The 25219-nt window shown below is 38.3% G+C and overlaps 1 protein-coding gene across 8 annotated transcripts in view; it reads right to left on the bottom strand.

The window, feature by feature from the left end:
* METTL15 (methyltransferase 15, mitochondrial 12S rRNA N4-cytidine) overlaps window positions 1–25219 on the bottom strand; it is a 223458-nt gene that overhangs the window by 192929 nt on the left and 5310 nt on the right. The window lies entirely within an intron of this gene.

Consider the following 25219-nt stretch of genomic DNA (forward strand, 5'->3'; position numbering starts at 1 on the left):
TACGGGGGGAAGCTGGGAGAAATCTCTAAGGTTGAAAGCGAAAGTGAAAGCCAGAACAAACAGACTCGGATGCGGACTGTGGGGAGAGGCCAGGAGAAATGAGGGAGGAGTATTGTTGGAGGAAAGCTTGGGGAAACATACCAGGTAGAGAAAAATGTTAGGGAAATTGAAGCCACGAGTGCAGGCTGAGGCGGAGACGAAAGCTACTTTGGGATTCTCAAGTTAGCCCGGGAATAAGGGGCGAAAAGTTAAAACCAGAAGCGGAAACGTAAGCCAGGATGGAATCCGTCTGATTAGCCCGGGGAGCAAAGGACGGGAAGCCAAATCGTGGGGCGGAAACGTGAGCTGGGTTGAATTCACCAGGTTAGCCCGGGGAACTTAGATTGAATGCTAGTGGCGGAGACGTAAGCTACGCTGTGTGACTCGTGGAGGCTGCCATGCGCAGAGAGAGCGTGCGGGGCACAAGTAGATAGGGAACGCTGGGCTAGTGCGAGACCGCGGAGTGTGCGCGCAAAGCCGAGCCGCGCAGATGAGAGAGGCGCGGGCTGAAGCAGCTCAGAGCCGGGAAGCCGCCACGGGGCGGGCGCCGAGAAGCAGCCTCGGGGTGGGCGCCGGGAAGCTGCAGGGATAAGAGAAACAGAAGTTTAGAAGTAAAATGAGAGAAATAGGAATGCTGGAAGATAGAAGTAAAATGGGAGAAATAGGAATGCCCGGAGATAGAGAAATAGAGAAATAGAAAGGCCTCCCCACAACACAGCAATGAGAGAGCTTGGATTCGGTCTGCCTGATTAGGAAGGCGGTGAGCACCTGCGGGCGGCTAGCAGCTTATGCGCCGCAGGTCACCGAAGACAGGCACGAATTAACATCAATAAGGCCTCCCCACAATACCGCAATGAGAAGGCTTGGATTCGGTCTGCCTGATTAGTAAGGCGGTAAGCACCAGCAGGCAGCTCGACCAGAGTATGAGCTGCAGGTCACCGAAGATAGGCACGAATCAACACCAATAAGCCTCCCCACAATATGGCAATGAGAAGGCATGGATTCGGTTTGCCTGATAGGGCTTGTAAGTACCTGCAGGCAGAGCAGAGCATGCGCTGCAGGGCACCGAACACAGGCACGCATCAGCGCCTAAAAACCTCCTCACAACATGGCGAAGAGAGGACCCGGATTCGGTTTGCCTGATTGATAGGACTTGTAAGAACCTGTGGCAACTCTAGCAAGTAGAGCAGAGTGTGTGCCGCGGGACACCGAAGACAGGCGCGTATCAATGCTAAACAAATAAAAAGAAAGGGGGATCTGTGGGGAGCAACTCGGACTAGACTAAGTTACTGGAATTAAGACTTATTCTATGCATCTGCTCTCCCACAATATGGCGCTGGGAGAGAAGAAAACAGCTTCTACACAGCTGCCTCCAGTTCAGCCAATAAACTGTAGGACTTGCTCCTGATTGGAGGAGAGCAGTGTACTCGGCGTGTGGGCAGCCGAGTTAGGATTGGCGGAGGAGGACTATAAAGGAGGAGAGAGACGGCATGCACCAGGAACATCTAAGGGGAACATCTAAGGGGAACACCTGTGCAGCCCCCGAGAGAGCCGGCCGGCGGTGTGCCGCTCCCCTGCGGAAGTGGGGAAAGTGGCCAGGGGGAACCGCCCTTCCACGGAGGTGGAAGGGACAGTAGCCAACCCGGGAAGAACCAGCAGCAAACCCGGGGAGGGCCGAGCAGACGAAAGAACAGCGCAGGGTCCTGTGTCGTTCCTCCATGAAGAGGGGGAGCGACACTTTCCCAGGTGCATTTGCAGGGAGCTGGATAGGAAGTGGAATAGCTAGGACTTGAACAGGTACCATATGGGATGCAAGCACCAGACACAGCTTTACCATATAAGCCACAGTACAGGTTCCGAAACTTCAAGGAGTTCCACTGGCATAATAAAAAATTCCATTCATCTTCACCTAACTAGCCTAATACTAATCTCCACCAGAAAAATGACTTAAATAAACTACTGTAGCGCTCTCACTACTTATGAAGTAAGGAAAGAGGCATACATTCATACAACTCAAAAACAAGTAGCATACAATGTAATTGTGACCATTAATATCCAAGATATTACCTAGAGAGTTTAATATGTCATCCCTTCTAGGAATATTTCCACTTTATAGGGACTATTAGTGACACTTTAAAAGAGAGTAAGTTCTCAAGATGGACAGAATAGTGTCAAGTCATTCCAAGAGAATAGAAAGTGTTCAGAAACCTGGCAGAAAAAAAGGTGGCATACTACTGGATCTGAGGTTAGTCTAATTAAGGGACTAATCACAAAGATGTAGACATACTGGAAGATACAGAAAAGGGGAGACTGCATAAATCTTGGGGTATCTTGCAACAGATAACACCAAACCTAATCCTGAAGAGCAACAGGAATAAGTCATTACCAGAATTTAGAGAGAATTAATTACACACAGCCTTGAGAGAGGACAGCTGCCTATTTAAAGCAATACAACAGAGGATATCAGAGGAATTAGTGCCATGACTTCACTTTTCCCTCACTGTCTAATTTGCTGTTGGTTCCCACTGGTCTAACTCAATCAGAAGCCAAAGACAAGATAACCAGATAAGCAGTTGGTAAAGGCTGGTTTCCTAGGACATACATGAGGTAGAGAAGGATAGAGAGTGGTTCTGCATGGGTAAACAGAAGTTATCAGTTCACTTATAAAGTCTACTCTGATCATTACAAATGATCTGTTATAGTTTGTAAAGCCCCTTAAGGAGGACATAGTTGCAAAATCTTCATTTTCCATAATAGGAACTGAGCAATGTCACATCATTACTTAGCAGTAACATATTAACGGGAGGCCAGGTCACTGACAATTTCTACCTCATGACTCCTATAAGCTTCCCTCAAACAAATACTCAAGTTCTCAAAAATCATAACCACTTTTCTAAGCCTTTCTTTTTTTTTTAAATGATCGATGAAGGCTGCCCACCTCTAGTTCTCTCTCTCTCACTCTCTCTCTCTCTCTCTCTTTTTTTTTTTTATTTGACAGATAGAGTTAGTGAGAGAAAGAGACAGAGAGAAAGGCTTCCTTCCGTTTGTTCACTCCCCAACTAGACGCTATGGCCGGAGCTACGCCAACCCAAAGCCAGGAGCCAGATGCTTCCTCCTGGTCTCCCATGCAGGTGCAGAGGCCCAAGCACTTGGGCCATCCTCCACTGCCTTCCCCGGGCCCACAGCAGAGAGCTGGACTGGAAGAGGAGCAACCGGGACCAGAACCCGGCGCCCAAATGGGATGCTGGTGCCGCATGTGGAAGATTAACCAAGTGAGCCAAGGTGCTGGCCTCCTAAGCCTTCTCAAATGCTAACTTTCTGAAGTGCATTTTCTGAAAACCTCAAAATGATATAATCACACTCTTCTCTAATTTAAACAGTATGCCCGTGCCCTTCTTCTAACCCTTATCTTTTCAGCTATCCTATCCATGTATTATTTTGGTCATATGCATATGAATAATTCCTATCTACTGAGTTATAAGCCCCAGGAGAAATTTAAATCCACCCTTTCACATATCCTCTAACAGGACTGCCAAGGCAATATATGCTCTTTAAGTGAAAGAAAGCCTATCCCTCTTTATCCCAAGAATTCTGGAATAATGTCATACCTAGCTTTTTCTTTATCATCTCTAGATTCGGATGATCAAATTGTATTCAGTGTCTTCTCATACTAATATTTAATTTAAAATAAGTCTTTATTTAAAAGACAAAATCTCCTGAATATTAATTATGACCTCCATGTTTATTTATTGATCCACTATTCTAGTCATCCCTAGATCCCCAAATATAATGCTAAACACACAAAAATGTACACTTACTGGCCTAAATTTTTTAAAGTTCTTTTATAGAATACCAACAAAAAAAGTAATTTGATTTGATATGACCAGGAGATTTTCCCCTCAAGTCTCTATGTTAGAAAAAAGTACAAAAACAAATGTCAAAGTATGAATGTGCTTTTCTTCTGCAATCTAACGAAATCAAATACAAAATGTTATGAAAATTAGGAGAAAAATTTAAAAATTTCAACTGTTTTAGATAAACATACTTCTATATATAGACATGTTGACCTAAAGTCTACAGGCCTGCTGTGTGCATGAACAGCATCTAAAAGACACTTCTGAGTCAAGAGAATAAATTAACATAACAATTAGGAAAATCATCAAAGGCTAATTGATGTAATACAGTCAATTTAATGTTTTTGCACTCTCCTAAAACACCATTAGCATGACTTTAAATTACAGACTAAAGCATTCAGTTGATGGTCAACATATCCCCAACTCATCTAAGACTAATTAAATAATAAAGTCTTTTCTACTAAATCTGAATGACCAGAAAACTCATTTCAGAGAATGTATTTTCCTTACTCAAATTTTTACAGGAAATCACATATACTTGAATTTAACAAAGGAAAACAATGATTGCATAGTTTCTGCTCACTTTTGAACTTTCATGAAAAAAGACTACAAAATAAAACCATAACTGAAGAGCTAGATATTGGGGCTGGCGCTGTGGCACAGTGGGTTAAAGCCCTGGTCTACAGTGCCAGCATCCCATGTGGGTGCCAGCTGCTCTATTTCCGATTCAGCTCTCTGCTATGCCCTGGGAAAGCAGTAGAAGATGGCCCAAGTCCTTGGGCCCCTGCACCCAGGTGGGAGACCTGGAAGAAGCTCCTGGCTCCTGGCTTCAGATCAGCTCAGCTCTGGCCATTGCAGTCATTTGAGGAGTGAACCAGCGGATGAAGACCTCTCTCTGGCTCTACCTCTCTCTGCAACTGTGTTCTTCAAATAAATAAAATAAATCTTAAAGGAATTATATAAAATGTTCATTCAAAAACATGTAAGTTTCTATTATTAGCATTGAGATTTTGAGAGGAAAGTAAAATATAACATGTCCAACTTTTAAGAATCTTGAAAATAAATGTGTACAGTGAACATATAGTGTTAATTTTCAGCAAATGACAAGACATTTATATTATAAAACTCCCTGAATACCTCTTAAATATCAAAGGAACTCCCCTTTCAGTTTCTAGCATTATATAGATTCAAGCCTAATTGTTCTGATTTAATTATATTAAATATTAAATGCTTTTAAATAAATATTATTTTAAATAGTATAGAATGAGTGACATAAATATTATCTAATGTGTTCATTAGAGATCATACTGATTCTAGATAAATGTTTTTCTATACTTTTTACTTTTTTTAAAACTACACAAAAATGCATAAATATGGAAATAAGATTTCTGTCTTAGTTTTAACAATGAACATCAGAAAATACCTACAGAGAATTCAACAGAAACTCACATCCAAGAGCATTCCCTTTTTCTTATTATGTATTAATACTATAATTCATCAAGTAAGTAACTAATGATGTAATTAAGGAATTGCATTCACAACTCAAGTGAGTCCTTCCTGATACTTAATTCACACAGAACACAAGGTCAGTCCTTGATAGGTGATAAGCCAACCAATATGTTGAATATTCAGCCAAGGCAAGGAAGCTATAAAAACAAGGAAAGTAACACAACAAAATTGAAGTAACGGATAGCTAACATCATACTTACCAACTTGACACATTTTGAGCAGTTTGGACAATTTCTTTAGTTTACTTTGTATAACAAAAACAACAACAACAACCAAAAAAAAAAAAAAAAAACCTCAGGATTAGTCGCAATAATGACATATTATATAGAAGCCCAGTTCTACCCACCAGAAAGCTAGCTGAATAAAACAAGATTCAGGCAAAGGAATTGATTCAAATCAACTGGACCCAACATAGTCTCCAGATCAACCACTAGCAGGCCTCCAGCTTCATTATACCTTCATTATAATTTGCTAGCAGAACAGAAATCACTCTTCTCATACCATGACAGTTTACAACTGCCATGATAACATATAAAAGTGACTATACAAGGAGAAAAAAGAGGTGGAACCCTAATTCCTGGATGGCACTGTTGCTTTACCAGAAATTAAGATGAACAATCTATCCAGATATTAACATAAATTTCTTGGACCCCATAAATGTAGAACCCCAACAGCACACTCCAGTGCTGTTCCATCTGAGAAGTGGCTTGCTCTTTGTGGCTTTTTCTAATAGAACTCTCTTGCTTTCACTACATTGGCTTGCAATTGATTCCTATTTTTGCAGAAGCCAAGGACCTTCTTGAGATAGTGAAAGGTCCACATGAGGGTCCCCAACTGTCCTGTATCAATAATAATAGTTTAATTAGTTGGATCTATCTGGTAACGTTTAACATAAAACAACAGCAATAAAAACTAATTTCAAGGCACTATACAGATTCTGATTTCTAGAACTTAGATGAAATATTTCTAACAGCAGCAAGAAGAAGGATAATTTTAAATATTAAGAAAACTGTCCAAGTATTGAAGGTATTACAAATAATTTTTACTTGTTACTTGAGCTATTCACAGGGCCAAGAAATCTTCAAGTCCTGGGCCATTAGAAACAGCTTAGACAGGGCAGCTATTTAAAGGCCAACTCACTTTACATTTCTACTAACCTCTTATCCCTTCTTTTCTCTCTCACAAATTATTTTACAGCTCTAATATTCAATGTGTTTGCCCAAGGTTTTCTTCTTTCTACCTTGACAATCATATTCATTCTAAAAGGTTTAAATATGACCTGTATGGAACACTCTATACCCATATTTAGTTCCTACTGCTAGTCCTTCACTTCCATTAATGAACATTTCAGATGAAGGTACCACCTCTTCAAATTCAATCATCCATTTCCCATATCTACCCAAAATGAACTTCATTCCTGGGGATTCATATGAAACCTGACAGCAAAATGAAAAGAGGAAGGAACTCATCAAGCCTCCCCATCTCCCACAAGATACAGTCCCCTATCACACCTTACACATTCCTTTATGTTCTGAACCTTAGGTTTTCCTAAGCAAACAATACTTTCTCATATGTTTTTGCCTTTGAAACAAGTTTTCTCTAAATAGAATTTCTTCCTCTCCTTATCTCCTTATCCTCTTAGAAGACTCCTTACTTCTGAAGATTCCTCACTTCTGAAGACTCTGTGAATCTCAGACAGAATTAATGTTACCCTCACTAGTATCCCAAAGCAATCTATTATATGTCTCTATCTTATTCTTCCCTACCCACCTGCTTTCTCCCATGTGAGGACACAGCAAGAGGACCACCATCTTCTACAAGTCAGGAGGCAGGCTCTTACCAGACAGTGATGACCACAATGGCCAGAGCTCGCATATCCGAAGTCAGGAGCCAGGGACCTTTTTCAAGTCTCCTACAATGGTGCAGGGGTCCAAGGACTTGGGCCATCTTCTGCTTTCCGAGGTTATAGCAGAGCGCTGGATTGTAAATGGAGGAGCCAGGACTGGAACCAGCACCCATATAGGATGCCAGCAATGCAGGCAGCGGCTTTACCCACTACACCACAGCGCCAGCCACAATGATTGTATCTTGATAAAAAATATTTTTTTCAAAAATTTGTTAACTATTTTATTTTTTAAAGATATACTTATTGATTGATTTGAAAGGTAGAGTTAGAGAGAAGGAGAGGCAGAGGCAGAGACAGAGTGCAGTCTTCCATCCACTGGTTCACTCTTCAAATGTCCATGACTGTCCCAGATCAAAGCCAGAAGCCAGGGGCTTCATCCTAGTCTCCAACCTGGATACAGAGGATCCAGAACTTGGGCAAGCTTCTGCTCCTTTCCCAAGGGCATTTGCAGGGAGCTGTATCAGAAGTGGAGCAGCTGGGTCTCGAACCAGTGCCCATAAAGGATGCTGGCATGGCAGGTGGCAGCCAACCCACTATGCCACAGCATTGGCCTCTCATTAACCATTTTAAAAAATATTTATGAGGCTAGCACTGTGCTGCAGCAGGTTAATGCCCTGGCCTGAAGCGCCAGCATCCCATATGGGCGCCGGTTCAAGACCCAGCTGCTCCATTTCCAATTCAGCTCTCTGCTATGGACTGAGAAAGCAGTGGAAGATGGCCCAAGTCCTTGGGCCCCTGCACCCAGGTGGGAGACCTGGAAGAAGCTCCTGGCTCCTGGCTTCAGATCGGCGCAGCTCCAGCCATTGTGGCCAACTGGCGAGTGAACCATCGGATGGAAGGCCTCTCTCTCTCTGCCTCTCCTCTGTGCAACTCTTTCAAATAAATAAATAAAATATTTCAAAAAAATTATTTTAAAAAAATTTCCCAAAATGAATATAAACCAAATCTGTTGAAATCCAGAACACTATACATTGAAAACCAAATAGATTTTCAAATTTTTGCAGGGATATTTTTCTTTCTCCAACTATAAAAGGTTCAGAAACCAGAATGGTTCCAATCTACATACTGAAGATTTCAGAAGAAATAATGAATTTGAAACTAAGACAACTTTTCACTCCTTGTTTTCAGAAGGCACAGTTACCTTAAGCAGAACTTACTGTGACTTTGGTAAAATTTCTCAAAAAATTTTTAACATATTCTTCAAATAACTTACTCTTGAAACAGTACACCTTGGGAAACATAATGGCTCAATTACTTGAGTTCCTGCCACTTACGTGGCAGACTCAGATGGAGTTCTTGGCTCCCGACTTCAGCATGACCTCGCCCTGGATGTTGCAGGCATTTGGGAAGTGAACTAGCAGATGGAAGAGCTGGAAGAAATCTCTCCTGTGTGTGCTCATATACTCTCTTGCTCTCTCTCGCATGCTTTCTCTTGTCTTTCCTTTTCAAACAAATAAACAAAACTTTAAAATCTTGAAATAGTTATTTTGTAAGCTGCTGCTTCTTATCTGTTGGTGTAATAAAATACTTGAGACAAGATAATTTGTAAAGAATAGAAAAGTTTAAGGGCAGGCATTTAGCATAGCAGTTAAGATGTTATTTGGGATGCCCACATCCCATATTGGAGTACCTGGGTTCAAGACCTGGTTCCCCTCCCAATTTCAGCTTCCTGCTAATGCACACCCTGTACAGCAATGGGTATTGACTCAAGTGATGGGAATCTTGTATTGAGTTTCCAGCTTCTGGCTTCAGACTGGCCCAGGACTAGCTATTTCAGACATCTGGGGAATAAATGAGAGGATGAGAGCTCTGCTTCTGAAATAAATAGATTTTAAAAAGAAATAGAAGTTTATTTGGCTCACAACTCTGGAGACTGGGGAATCTAAGAACACAGAGCTAGCATCTGCTTCACATCTGGAGAAGGTGTTCTTGCTGAATCATAATCCAGCATAGGGCATGCTGGCTGGGATCTCTCTTCCTCCTCTTATACAGCCACTACTGTCATCCCAAATGCCCATGACTTCATCTAATCCTAATTACTTTTCAAAGTCTCCACCTTGAAATCATTACCATATGAATTTTCAGATTAGGTTTCCAAAACATGAAATTGGGAGGAGATACATTCAAATCACAGCATGTATCAATCATGCCTTTAAACTAAAGGCTTCTCATGGCAAAGCTTAATTTTAGAAAAATCTGGGTAGTTCCTATTAAACTGTTAAAAAATATAGAAACATAAAACAATTATCTTTCATACTTATCTCCATTTCCACTTCTAAAAAATCTCAGTCTGAATTTTAATTCTAAAGCAATGCCAAGCCACAGAAGTTGGTTCATGTTCATTCACAAAAGTAGTTTGCTATTTCTGTAATTTTAAATTGGAGAAAAATCAAGCCTTTCAATTCAAAATTGTTTCTTTTACAATCAGTGCTCAAAAAGGAGCCACCTCGGCGATGATATTCTGTACAGGTAGAAAACCAGAAGTATTCATATGACCAGAATTTAATGTCATTTTTACAAAGTAGGTGAGAAGCAGAATCAGCTTTACGTAAGAGTAAAATCAAAACCATACAAAGGGACTTAGGGTAGCTTGGTGGCACAGGAAGCAGAGAAATAAAGAAACTGTTTTCCTTTTCAGTACTTTTAAACTGTTTTTAAACTTTTAATTACTGGGACCAGAATTACAGCACTTACATCCCATATGGAAGTTGGTTTGGTTTGTGTTCCAGCTGCTCCATTTCTGATGCAGCTCCATGCTAATCATCTGGGAAAAACAGTGTAAGATGACCCAAATGTTTGGGGCCCTGCACCCACATGGGAGACACAGATGGAGCTTGGCTTCCGCCTGGCCAGGCCTTGCTGTTGCAGTCATCTGGGGAGTGAATCAATGGAGGGAAGACTGATATCTTCTTCTCTGTTTCCCATCTCTGACTTTCAAAAAAATTTCCTTTATTTATTTATTTTAATGTTGTTTGAAAGCCAGAGAGAGAAAGAAATGAAATCATCCACCCACTGGTTCACTCCCCAAATGTCTTCACCGTAAGGGCCACACAAGGCCAAGCCAGGAGTTGGGAGCTCAATCCAGGTCTCACGGGCTACACAAGCAGGAAGCAGGAATCAGAAGCAGAGCTAGAGCTGAAACCACATACTCTGACATGGGATGGAAGCATCCCAAGTGACAAGTCAATCCTGTGCCAAATGTCCACCCTCATTTTCCAGCAGCTACATTTTGTTGCTTCAGATCATTCTGACAGTTGTGGTTTTTTGTTTTTTTTTTTTTCCCTCTTCAAACCATACCCATCTCTCTAACTTCATTTTTAAACTTCAGTCACTCGGAGGTTCTAGTCGGTTTATCTGGTTCCTTTCTTTGAGCAAATTCTTTTCCTATCCAGTCATTACAAATATAGTTTCCTTGAAAGAATAAGAGGTCAATTTGGGATCAAGCTTTGAAAATTCCAGTGAACTGATCAATGAGATGAGTATGGACTCCTCTGCATAAATTTCTGAAAGCAAGAGCAGTATAACATGCTACAAATTACTAATCACAGGCATAATCCCAAGTGCGCAGGCTGGTATTCTAATCTCTAGAGACATTCAGCCAAACTGGCTCCAAAGATATCATAGGCTGAGCACTAGAACCTAAGAATACTAAGAACATCATATGTTACTACATCATTCCAGAGGAACAGACCCACTGGAGACATCTGACCTCCTTCCTACATTTGGCATAATGTACAAAATACTACTGAGATTAGTACCAACGAAAAAAAGCACAGAGAATAATAAAGGAAAGTCCTCTTGAAATAGTAAAATCTTATATAACAGTAAAATTTTACACAACTGTATACTGTTATTATTAATAATACTGTTCTCAGCATATATTGGCCTCCAGTGGAAAATCTCCATCTTTATAAATATTTTCAATATCCAGTTTATTTCTTTTGCTTTCCAGAAAGAAAATAAATGTTTGGCAAATGGGAGAATTAGGTTTCATCTTGAAACTTAGTTATAAATATAGACAAATACTATTTAGGATACAGAGCAACTAAATAGGAAAAGGATAAAATACATGCCTAAATTAGTTTATAGTGTGATATAATACTATCTCAAATACTGAAGACCAAACAAGCCAAGTTAATAGTTTATACAGAATGGGAGGGAAAATAAATAAAAAGTGTGCTTAAGTATTTTTAAAGCAATATTCATCAAGAAAAATAAAATCTTTAAAAGCATATTAACTTCTGGTAAATAGGATTCATTTCACCAACAAGGAACAGCCACTAGCACCAACCAAAAAAGAAAAAGGACAGAGAAAGAGAGTTTATTGAACAATAAAAGATGAGTCACCAAAAGGCTTTGCAACTTGGTTTATTATAAAATAACATTTTAGGTATGCTACTTACAGCTCAGCAGTTTGTGATATTAGAAGGTACAAGAGTAAAATAAAATGCTATGAGAACTTCAAAAGGTCAAGGTATACTTCCTAAACACTCTTCACAAAAACAATATGGAACTTAGAATAATGGGAAAAGACAAAAACCACTGAATCTATCCTCTTGCAGTACCTATGATTAGACTATTGATCAGGGTCTAGTGCTGACCTAAATAGAGAGTAACCAGTACCCAGGATGACTCATGTGAATGTGTTTCATGAAGGAAAAAAAAAAAAAAAGGTAGAGACCTTACCTGTTTCTCCTTTTTCTTTAAATAGGCTTCCCTTATCCAAGTAGACCTCTGTTTTCTTCCAGGGTCATCTCTATTTATGAACCACATCAATGACTCTTAAATAAATTTAAAATTCAGTGCATACATCTGACTTTTAAATATAAAAGAATATCATTTTTCTTGACCATGAAATATTTAGTTTCCGGGTTTTATGACAGGGTCTTCAAGTTCATGGAAAACATACACTACGAAAAAATTATGCATGAATTTCAAATGTTTTTACACAAACACCTCTTAATTTCATCCTCCCCTCAACTGCCTGAAGTACCTTTGTATTTGCAACAATTTTGATAACTTTATTTTTTAGAGCAATTCTCTGGACATAGAAAAAAATCAGAGGAATATTCATAGATTTCCCATATACTCACTGTTCTCTCACATACATAACTTCTCCCATTAAAAACAGCCCCCCACCAGACTGGTACATTTGTTAAAAAGGATGAACTTATGTTGACACATCCTTATATAAACATCATAGTTTAGAGTCCCCTCCTCGTAGTATGCATCGTATTAGAAAAATGTATGATGACATGTACTCACCATTACAGGTTCATAAAGAGTAGTTTCACTGTCCTAAAAATTCCCAGTACTCTGCCAATTCATCTCCCTCCCCAGTAAACCCTGGCAAACAGTGATCTTTTTACTGTCCCCATAGTTTCAATTTTTCTAGACTGACATATAGTTGGAACCTCACAATATTCATTCTTTTTTGATTAGCTTCTATTACTTGGTAATATACATTTCAGTTTACTCTATTATTTTGATTGTTTACAAGCTCATTTCTGTTTAGTAATGAATATCAATCCAATGCTGTTGGTATAAAAAAGCTATTTCAGTCACCTGTAAAACATCTTGGTTGTTATTCAGTTCTGGCAATTCAAAATAAAGATGCCATCAACATCAATGTACAGGTTTTTGTATAGTCGTGTTTTCAATTCCTTTTTGAAAATAGCCAGAAGTATGATTTCTATATCATATATTAAGAATATAGCTCGAGCCAGCGTTGTGGCGCAGCAGGTTAAAGCCCTGGCCTGAGGCACCGGGTGCCAGTTCTAGTCCTTGCTGCTCCTCTTCCGATCCAGCTCTCTGCTATGGCCTGGGAAAGCAGTAGAAGGTGGCCCAAGTCCTTGGTCCCCTGCACCCACATGGGAGACCCGGAAGAAGCTCCTTGCTCCTGGCTTCGGATCAGCGCAGCTCCGGCCGTTGCGGCCATGTGGGGAGTAAACCAGTGGATGGAAGACCTCTCTCTCTGTCTCTACCTCTCTCTGTAACTCTGTCTTTCAAATAAATAATTCTTTTTTTAAAAAAAAAAGAAAGAATATAGCTTTGTAAGAAACTGCCAAACTGTCTTCCAATGTGACTGTACCATTTTGAATTCCCAAGAGCAATGAGAGTTCCTATTGTTCCACATCCTCACCAGCATTTGCTGTGTGTCTCAATTCTGGCCATTATTTAAAATGTATTTTTTTCTTTTTTTTAATTTTTTATTTAGTAAATATAAATTTTCAAAGTACAGTTAATGGATTGCAATGGCTTCCCCCCTCCCATAATTTCCCTCCCACTCACACCCCTCCCATCTCCCGCTCCCTTTCCCATTCCATTCACATCAAGGTTCATTTTCAATTCTCTTTATATACAGAAGATCAATTCAGTATATATTAAGTAAAGATTTCATCAGTTTGCACCCACACAGAAACACAAAGTGTAAAATACTGTTTCAGTATTAGTTATAGAATTACTTCACATTGGACAACACACTAAGGACAGATCCCACATGAGAAGTAAGTACACAGTGACTCCTGTTGTTGACTTAACAATTACTGACACCATAAACAAGAGTGTCAAGAATGCATTTTTAAATGTATTTTTCAAATGTGTATTTATTTATTTTCATCTACTTGAAAGGCGGAGTAAGAGTGAGAGAAAGAGAGAGATCCACTTACTTATTGTCGCCCCAAATGCTCCCAACAGCCATGGTTGCGCCATGCCAACGCCAGGACCCAAAAACTCCATTTGAGTCTCCCATGTGGTTGGAAGATATTCCAGTACTTGTGCCTTTATTTACTGGGAATAATATTTACTGGAAAGCCAACAAGGGACTTGATCCCAGGCACTCTGATATGAGACGCAGGCATCCCAAGTGGTACTGTACCATATTGCCTGCCCCTCATTTTTTTAATTTTGTTTTCTTGAGTTTTAAGAGTTCTTTTTATATTTTGGATACAGTGTTTTATCAGATGTATCCTTTGCAAAAAAATTTTTTAAGCCTATGGCTAGACTTTCTATTCTCTTTAGATAGAGAACAGAAATTTTAATTATAATGAAGTTCAGCTTATCAATTATTTCTTTCATGGATCATGCCTTTGGTGTCATAAACAAAAAAGTCACTGCCAAACCAAAGATCATCTATATTTTCTCCTACATTCTCCCACTTTTATTACTCATGGATTTCAAAGAATTGTGTCAAAGCTTTCAGTTTATATCAAATGGTAGAGTCAAAAAGTCTCTTATATTTTATTTTAAAAATGTGAATTCTCAAAGTTACAGTTGTAATGTCTTTTCCTTCTTCTTGTGAAATTCTTAACTCCAGCGATTGGTGATAAACCCCAGCTGACCACAGATAAACTGATAATTTTTAAACTTATTTAAAAGCATCTTTGCGGTTGAATTTTTTATACCTTAATTCTTATATTTCATTAAGCAAAAGCATAACACGGACTCAGCATTTAGACAATAAAATATATCAAACTAGAAGGATAATTTAAAGACACTAGATAGGCAAAATAACTGAGTAAAGTTGTTGGCTCTTACATAGGTATCTAATACTCTTTATTAACAATTTAGTTCTAAACTGCAATTAAGAGAATTAAATGCAGTGATAAAAATGTATTAATTTGGGGCCGGCGCTGCTGCATAGCAGGTAAAGCCGCCACCTGTAGTGCCAGCATCCCATATGGGCACTGATTCAAGTCCCGGCTGCTCCACTTCCTATCCAGCTCTGTACTATGGTCTGGGAAAGCAGCAGCAGATGGTCCAAGCCCTTGGGTCCCTGCACCCACATGGGAGACCCAGAAGAAGCTCCTAGCTGCTGGCTCCTGGCTTCGGATTGCCACAACTCTGGCCGTCATGGCCATTTGGGGAGTGAACCAACAGATGGAAGACCTCTCTCTCTCTCTGCCTCTCCTTCTTTCTCTGTATGACTCTGAGTTTCAATTAAATAAATAAATCTTTTAAATAAATGTATTAATTCCTTGGTAGAAAAATCAAGCAAATTCACACAGATGATGAGGTTACTAAAAAAGGTGGTATACCTAAAATTCACTACAAATATTAAATATTTGAAAATGAAAATATTTATTTAGTCTCACATATGTATAGGTATATAGTCATATATATGCACACACCTATAAGTCTGTATATATACTTGTCTGTCCATCTGTGTGTGTGTGTGTGTATATATATATATATATGCATACACCCCTATGTTTGTTAGTACTTCAAAAAGCTCATACAAAATAGAATTAAGAGCATAAATTTCTTTTGTATAGTTTTTTTTATAACATACATTTTCATCTTAGTTATAAATAATACAAACACTTCTAAAACTTTAAAGAATTGTTAGTGACTAAGACTTTGGCTACAACTGAGTAGCATTTACCAAACAGACATTATTTCTTTATACATAACAAGTAAAATTTGAAGAGATAACCAAAAACTCATTTGTGTATCATTTGTTTCACCTTTCTTTTAACATGGTAAGAACAAGCAGTTAATAAATAGCATTAAAATATACATTACCATTAAAGAAAATGTGCTAAATTTACCAGAGGGCACCATACTCCAATTTCCTCCACCCCAAAATTCTCTAAAGAAATTTCTACATGCAATAGTGTAAGTTATATGGAATTAGAGAATATATAGTAGAGTTTTGATATAATATTTTTATAACTAGAAATTCTTCATAAAAAGAAACTATCAATTAAATCATCAAATCTAAGAATTCGACATTTAATTGTTACCTAATTGCTTTGTGTTTACTACTACTGACTCTGTAAAGGCTTTAAACACCTTAACAAGAACATACAAAATGTTCATCACTTACCAGGCAGCACAGTCTCCATATAAATGATACCAATAAGAAAATAAACATGCCATTAAATAAACTAATAACAAATACATGTCACTAATAAAATACTGCATATAATAAAAATCTAATCAAAAACTCAATAATGGGATTTTTAATTATACAACAGTATTTCAAAAAGTTAATAGAAACTGAAATTTAGAAGTTTATTACTGAAGTTTATTTTGTTGCCAAAAATTTTGAAATTCATCTATATGAGGAGTACTTAAAAAGTTTACTGAGCCGGCGCCGCGGCTCACTAGGCTAATCCTCCACCTAGCGGCGCCGGCACACCGGGTTCTAGTCCCGGTCGGGGCGCCGGATTCTGTCCCGGTTGCCCCTCTTCCAGGCCAGCCCTCTGCTGTGGCCAGGGAGTGCAGTGGAGGATGGCCCAGGTGCTTGGGCCCTGCACCCCATGGGAGACCAGGAAAAGCACCTGGCTCCTGGCTCCTGCCATCGGATCAGCGCGGTGCGCCGGCCGCAGCGCGCCGGCCGCGGCGGCCATTGGAGGGTGAACCAACGGCAAAGGAAGACCTTTCTCTCTGTCTCTCTCTCTCACTGTCCACTCTGCCTGTCAAAAAAAAAAAAAAAAAAAAAAAAAAAGTTTACTGAAACACATTCTGTGAAAACTTTATACATGAATTTCAAAATTATGGACTATCACAAGTTACACAAAATACATCATAAGATGTGTTAGAAGTATTAAAAGGACTTCCTTGGGGTCAGCATTGCAGCCATGGCATGTTGAGCTGCTGCTTGCAATGCAACATTCATTTTGAAAACCAGTTTGTGTCTGGATGCTCCACTTACAATTCAGCTCCCTGCTAATGGCCTGGGAAAGGCAGTAAAAGAAGGCCCAAGTGCTTGAGCTCTTGCCAACCACATGGGAGACCCAGAAGCTCCTCACTTCAGCCTAGCCCAGTGCTGGTTGTTGCAGCTATCTGGGGAGATGGAAAATCTGTCTGTCTGTCTCTCTCTCTCTCTCTCTCTCTGTAACTCTTTCAAATACACAAATAAATCTTAAAAAAAAAAAAAAAAGATGTCCTTCTAAATGTATTTTTTAAATGAGGCAAGAAATCACTATATATAATAGACCCCAAGTACAGCTTTACTTTCAAGTCTTAATGTGTAAATGAGAAAGCCAATGAAATCAAATCAATTCACAACATTAATAAGTTATCAGCTCAACTACAATTAAACAATTTTTGCCCTCCACTATAAATCAGGCATCATACTGGTGCTGGGAATACAAAGAAGAAAAAGGCATTCTCCCTGCTGTTAAAGAGATTCTAATCTAGTGGCAATAAAGAATTATAGTATAATATAATCCACTTTATAATTATAAAAAGGACAAGGTTTTACAGTAGTAGAGAGAAGGAAATGAGAGAATGACTACCCTTTCAGAGATACATGAAGGAAGATAAACCAATAAAACCAGATTTTAAAATATTAATAAGATGATCTCAACCCAACAAGTCACTGGGAAAAGTAAATACAAAGTAATAGATACAATACTATGCAGTGTATGAAAAACTGTCTTATCATTAATATAAACTTCAAGAAGTAGGAAAACAAGTTAAAGAAAGAGGCAGACTGAATGCATATTCAGTGACATAAGTTGGTAGCTTAAAGTGGATAATGGTAGAAGTATGTAAACCATTGATATGTGCAAAAATTAAAATCAAGGTTTACTTTTCTGTACATTCAAAACCTACCCCCATCCTCAGTGTCAAATGTGGAACACTGACCAGCACCACATTGGAAATATCACACTTCAGAAGGCATTTTAATACAAGGGCCACTAAATGTGATGTGTGATTAAAACAAAAGTATTCTTAAAATGTAGAATATAATTTGAAATAAAATGGTGCCTCAAAGAAAAACAATGTATATTGACATTTCATATATGTAGTGTCACTATATATAAAAATGCCACTATATATAAAAACACCAAATACATATATATATGTGTATATATATATATATGTCTTCAGTATTTAATTAAAATACTAACAGTCTCAATATTTTCTTTTGATGATTACTCTCTATTAAAGATTGCAAAAATATTCAAGTAAAGCAATACTACTGATGGCCCAGTGCTGGCTGTGGCAGCCATCTGGGAAGTGAGCCAGTGGGTTGAAAATCTGTCCCTCTCTTCTCGTCTCTTCCTCTATTTCTATAACTCTGGCATTCAAAACAAATGAATAAATCTTTAAAAATAAAGGAAACCAAAACAACAAAACATAATGGATGGTTTTAAACGATCTTATTTATGTATTTGAAAGGAAGAGTGACAAAATGAGAGAGACAGAGATTTCCCATCTGTGGTTTACTTCCCAACTTGCCACAACAGCTGGGTTGGGCCAGATTGATGCCATAAGCCTGGAACTCCATCCTTGCCTCCTGGATGGGAAGTAGGGCCCCAAGCATTTGGACAATCTTCTACTACTTTCCCAGGCACATTAGCCAGAAGCTGGATCAGAAGCCAAGCAGTCAAAAGTCAGACCAGCATTCTGATATGAGATGCAGGCATCACAAGTGGCAGCTTAACTTGCTGCACCACAATGTCAGCTTCACAATGAATGACTTTTACAAAGAGATTATCAAAACGAGTATCATGACAACTTTATCACATCTAATAATTATAAAAATTAATATTCAATGTTACAATATTATGATAGGTAAAATATTTATAAACCAAACATTACAACCTTAGTCTACTTGTCATCATATTTTGCATCATTTTAATGCTACTTTATTTTCTTAGTCCTTACTGTGGCTTCTTCACCAGCTTTCTATAGCTACTTAATCAAAGCCTTCCACACGGAGGTTAGAATAATATAAAAGTCTTAACTGAAAGAAACTACCTTAGTACCCAAGGAACATTCCTTTTATTGATACTTCACATATGCCTTTGGATTATTTTTGACTTTTATTCATTCATTTAACATCTTCACAAAACCACACATGGCAAGCCTTTTAACCACACATCAGAGACATAATGTTAACCAAGATAAACATTTCTATGATTTTATGACAGTCTACCAGGAGAATTGTTCATTGAATAAATATAAAAACTATAATTATAAATTATTAGTGCTATGTGAGAAAAATACATATGACACAATTCTAAGACTATATAAGGGTGCTTCAATAAGTTTATGGAATAATGGAACTAAAAGTTAATGCAAATTTTCAATGAACTTGTTAAAAAATATTGATTTATTTGAAATGCAGAGTAAGAGAGATAGAGAAAGAGAGAGAGAGAGAGAGCAAGCCTCCATCCACTGGTTCATTCCTCAAATGGCTGCAACAGGCAGGTCCACGCCAGGCAAAACCCAGGAGTCAAGAACTCCATCCTAGCACCTGAGCCATCTTCTGCTGCCTTCCCAGGCCCATCAGAAGGAAGTTCAATTGGAAGAACAGCCAAGACTCAAACCAACACTCTGATAAGGGATGCTGGTGTTACAGGCAGCAACCTGCTTGCACCAAACAATGCTGGCTCCTTCCATGAACTGTTTTTGTTTTTGTTTAATATTTATTCATTTATTTGAAAGGCAGAGCTACGGAGAGGCAGAGGCAGAGAGAGAGAAGTCTTCCATCTGCTGCTTCACTCTCCAAATGGCCACAAAGGCCGGAGCGGAGCCGATCTAAAGCCCGGAGCCAGGAGCTTCCTCTAGGTAGGTCTCCCACACGGGTGGGTGGGGCCCAAGGACTTGAGCCATCTTCTACTGCTTTCCCAGGCCATGGCAGCAAGCTGGATCAGAAGTGGAGCAGATGGGACTCAAACGGGGGCCCATATGGGATGCTGGCACTGCAGGTGGAGGCTTAGCCCACTGCACCACAGTGCCGGCCCCTCCCCCTCCATGAACTGTTTTTGAAACCCCTCATAAACAGTTTCCTCTGGAAGTTCAGAAAATGCTCAGAGAAAGTAAAAAAAAAAGATTTGAAAGATGGTGATGGGTAGAGTTCCAGGCAGAGTAATCATTATTTGTTTAGTTCCAAATAAGATATACTGGTTCTACCTTTGTAGTCTCCTGGCAGTTTTCTTTGTTGTTGTTCTTTTTATCCAGCTACCAACCCTAATACTTCTTATCCCAATAAGAGTTACAGCTAATGTTTACTGAGTTCATACTACTTGGAAGATATAATTCTAAGTAATTTACATCTAGTCCTCAGAGTAAACATATGACATACTTACTCATTTCATGGATGAGGAATCTGAGGCTCAGCCACAAATTAATTGACCAAAACTGCACAGCTACTGATATTAGTCTTCACATATCCATCATCTCCTTTACAGAAGCCCCAAGGCATCAAGCTAATTTAGCACTATTTCTGGGCAACAAACATGAAATCTCCTATACCCTCCAAACTACTACCATCCTAAACAAGGCAGGATCATCCTTATTTTCTCCAGTTTTCAGAAATTAGCAGTAAAAACTGGACCAATGTAGCTTAGGTTAAAATGTTCCACAAACAACAAAAATGATTTTAGATAACTAATACATCCTTAACAAGACAATTTATTCATCTAGAACATGAAATACTAAAAACTAAGCAAGGAGAAACAACCATAATTTAGTGCCCTCAGAACCTACCAAGAAAAAGATAACTTTTTTCTTATAAATCAAACTAGCAAATATTTCAATGTATTTGTATTATGTAGTAAACTAGCTATGATGCAGAAGAAATAGATATGATTCTGAAGAAATTCCTTAAACCAATATTTTCTTTAAATATTGGTACTTTCTGAAGATTAAGAAAAAATAATCATAAAATGCTGTCTTACTTAAAAACTACATTTAGGTTTTTTTAAGGTCCTGTTATGATCAAAAGTTTCATCTGTAAATTCATTGTTGAAGGTGATGTGAAAAAGTAATAATTAAGTGGGTGATTGATACAAGTGAGCGCATGACTCATAGCTTGCAAAGGAAAATGATTTTTGGGAAAAGGCTCAGGAAGAAGAAAAGCAAATAATGGATTCTGGATGAAATGAAGATCTTTCCTGTCCAAGACTGTCACTAGTACTTTATTGCTTGAAGATTAAGGGAATAGTGAATAAAGCTGTCTGGCAGACAGCAGAAAGGTAAGAAATAGCATCATCTCTAAGTGTACATCACATGAAAGTTTTCAGAAATAACATTCATAAAATTAAACTTTCTATAAAAAGTTATTTGAAAACCCAACTGAAATTAAACAATGAAAAGTCACAATAAACCAATATTACATTTGTCTGGAATTTGAACAGAAAAATACAGTAGTGTAGATCAAATTGGAGAATCCTCTAATTTTATTCAATTCCATTTAAGAAAAAAGGCATATACAATACTGATTTATTAGGAGACTTGGTGGAGTTTGTTCTTCTAACTCATGGGTTAGTGAAAAATAAATATTTGGCTTTGCCACTAAGATTCAGTAAATTGATACAATGTAATTTTGGTTCATGGTTGCCAGCAGTCAAATTCAAGGTGCTAAATTCAGTTCCAGTTTTTTACTAACTTCCCCTCTCTCTATATATATCAATATATTTAAAGTTTCTCTCTATATATGAATGTATTTAAAATAAATCACAAGGGTCAGCGTTGTGGCCCTTGTTAAGGGTCAGCAGGTTAAGCTGACACTAATGATTCCAGCAACTCATATTGCAGTGCCAGTTCAAGACTATGCTGCTCTGCTTCAGATCTAGTCTCCTGCTAATGCACCTAGGAAGGCAGTAGATAATGACCCAAGTGCTTGAACTCCTGCCACCCATGAAGAATATACCAAGATGGCGCCTAGCTTTATCCTGGCCCAAACCAGCTGTTTCAGCCACTTGGCAAGTAAACAGGTGGGTAGAAAATGGATCTACCTCTCTCTCTCTCTCTCTCTCTCTGCCTGTCTCCATCTCTGTCTCTCTGCTGCTCTGCCTTTCAAATAAATCAATCTTCAAAAAATAATAAATCACATATACATATATAAAAAATTGCACTGAGATTATTTTAAGTGCTATACTTGCTTTATGAATCTTTAAGAAAATAAAGAAGATTTCACTTAATTAAAACCATATTCAACAGGAAGTTTTACCCAACTTAATTTTTAAATTTACATTTTAATGTATATTTATTCTAGAGTCCCTACATGACAGCATTGAGCGAGATGCCTTGTATATATAAAGTCATGTAAGCATGCTTGAATTATTTTGTTTTATGAACAATATTCTTATGAAACAACCCATTTGATATCACTGATGGCTTTTTCTTTTTCTTTTTTTTTTTGGACAGGCAAAGTTAGTTAGTGAGAGAGAGAGAGAGAGAGAGAGAAAGGTCTTCCTTCCGTTGGTTCACCCCCAAAATGGCCACCACAGACGGCACACTGCACCCATCCAAAGCCAGAAGCCAGGTGCTTCCTCCTGGTCTCCCATGCAGGTGCAGGGCCCAAGACCTTGGGCCATCCTTCACTGCCTTCCGAGGCCACACAGAGAGCTGGACTGGAAGAGGAGCAACTGGGATAAAACCCAGTGCCCCAACCAGAACTAGAACCCGGGGTACCAGCATCGCAGGCGGAGGATTAGCCAAGTGAGCTGTGGCGCTGGCCACTTATGGCTTTTATATGAGCAACATCCACTAATTCTAATATTCCTTATCCATATAAATTAGAATTTAGTTTATGAAAACCACTTGATACAACTTGAATAAGTCTTAGAAAAAAAAGAAAAAAGATACTGCACATTAAGAGCTTTTTTTTTCTCAGACAAGAGATTCTAAACAGGCAGTCCAGTCCCAGAATCTTGCTAACCACTAAGTTATGTTCTCCTATATATTGGAAAAAGAAGTGAAGTATGACTTTCAAAATGAAAATAAATGACTTTGGTAAAAACAATAGCTTTTAGTATAAGGGATCCCATTTCTGAAGGCAGTACACTGGAAAGCACAGTATTAATCACTTAATAGACACTTGAGGAAAACCTAGCAAAAAGTAATTAATTGTGTGTGTTTCTATGTATGTTTCTAGTATTTTCTTTTTGGATATTGTATCACTTCACATTTTTGTTAACTCTTCATGAGTTTTAAAGCTTTTCCTATCAAAGACTTTTTTATCCTGCTGGCCATACTGTAAGTAAGATAGGTGTTATCTTTAATGTTATGTGTGAATCTGGTTGGGCAACAGTGCCCAGATATTTAGTTAAACATTATGCCGGATGCCTCTTTAATCCTATTTTCTGGATGAGATAGCATTTAAATAGGTGGACTTCGAGTAAAGCAGATTATTCTTCATAATATGAGAGCGTCTCAACCAATCAGGAGAGGCCTTAATAGAACAAAAGCTGACATTCAATAGAACAAGAAGGAATTCTGCTAGCAGAGTTCCTTTAGACTACTTTCCTAGTTCCCCTGCCTGCCAGTCCATCTTGCTGATTTTGAATTTACCATCACTACATACTACATGAGTCAAATTGTTCAATTCATTCATATTTTCAATCTCTCTCCCCCTCCCACACTTTGTCTTTCCCTCTTCTCTTCTCTTTCTCACCTGTAGGTATACCCTCCCCTTATCCATAATTTATTGCAGAAAAAATAATTCTTAAGTTTTAAATTACATGCCATTCTAGATATACCTTCCCAATATGTCCCACTCAGGACATGAACAATCCTTTGTCCAATACGTCCACACTGTACACTCTACCACCATGAGTCACTTAGTAGTCATCTCCACTATCAGGTTATCAGATTGATGGTCACACATTGCAGCGCTTGTGTTCATCTAACACTTATTTTACTTAATAGTCCCAAAGCACAAGAATAATTATGCTGGTAAATCATATATGCCAAAAGCTCTCAATTTAGTAGGAAGAAAAATTATATGCTGATATAGGGTAAGAACAGGAAAACAACATTATGTAATAATAAAGTTTGGTACTATCTATGGTTTTAGATATCTACCTGATGTAGATATCTACATCTTAGATGATGTACCCTGAAGGGGAAACTATCATCTGTAAATGCACGCACATGCACGCACGTGCACACATATGCACATATTGCTATGATTTAGTTGTGGTTTGTCTTAGAAATGGGTCGTCCTTTGGAAATATGATCCCCAGTGTGGCCAAGTTCAGATATGTTCTGACCTTTAAGAAGTGGGTCAAGTGAGAAACAATTAGTAAAAGGAATTTATATAGTGTTCAAGAGACTCTGGTTAGTTCTCATGGAAAGGTTGTTGTAAACAAAGAAAACTGGCCTCTCACCAACACTCTGCCTTCCTGACTTGCCATGTGATATGCTCTCCCTCTCCTACTATCTCCCTCTATGCCAACCACTGTGCTGAGATGCAGCTTGGGTATGTTTTGCCAGAGCCAGTTCCAAGATATTTTGACTTCCACTTCCAATAGCATAAGTTGAGGAAATCTCTTTCATTATTTCATCATGGAAATGAAAAACAGATACATACACACTCTACTGGTTTTCTCATAAGAATTCTTACTAATACAGCAGATGCCTGAAAAATAAGACTAAGATAATAGGGAACAGGAATTTAGATTCAAGTCTTTGTCTCCAATCATGGCTAAAAAGATAAAATTCCCAAAAAGTTTCACAGGCATTCACTTATTACCCTAGCATTTAAAAATGTTCTTTTTTAATTGTCATTTGATGAAACTAATCAACTTTGGGAAATCATTTGGCAAATCTTCAAAAAGTTAAGCATAAAGCAATTCCACTCCTAAATATCCAAAAGAAAGGAAAACATGTCTACAAAAACTTGTATACAAGTTCAGAGTAATATTATTAACAATAGTGACAAAGCACAAGCAACATAAATGGCTGTTAACAGATAAATGTGGCATATCCACACAAGGGAATGAGTTAGCCATTAAAAAAGAAACAAAGTACAGATATATGCCACACCATGGATGAAACTTGAAAACATGCTGCGTAAAGGAAGGCACATACAAAAGTTCATATCTTATGTGAATCAATTTTTATGAAATGTCCAGAACAGGCAAATCCATAGAGACAAAATATAGACTAGCGATTGTCAGGAGTTAAGGGAAGGAGGCCAATGGGAAATGAATATAATGGATAT

This window comes from Oryctolagus cuniculus, chromosome 1 (genome assembly GCF_051225735.1).
Source record: "Oryctolagus cuniculus isolate XC-2025 breed Fujian yellow rabbit chromosome 1, ASM5122573v1, whole genome shotgun sequence".
Classification (NCBI taxonomy): domain Eukaryota; kingdom Metazoa; phylum Chordata; class Mammalia; order Lagomorpha; family Leporidae; genus Oryctolagus; species Oryctolagus cuniculus.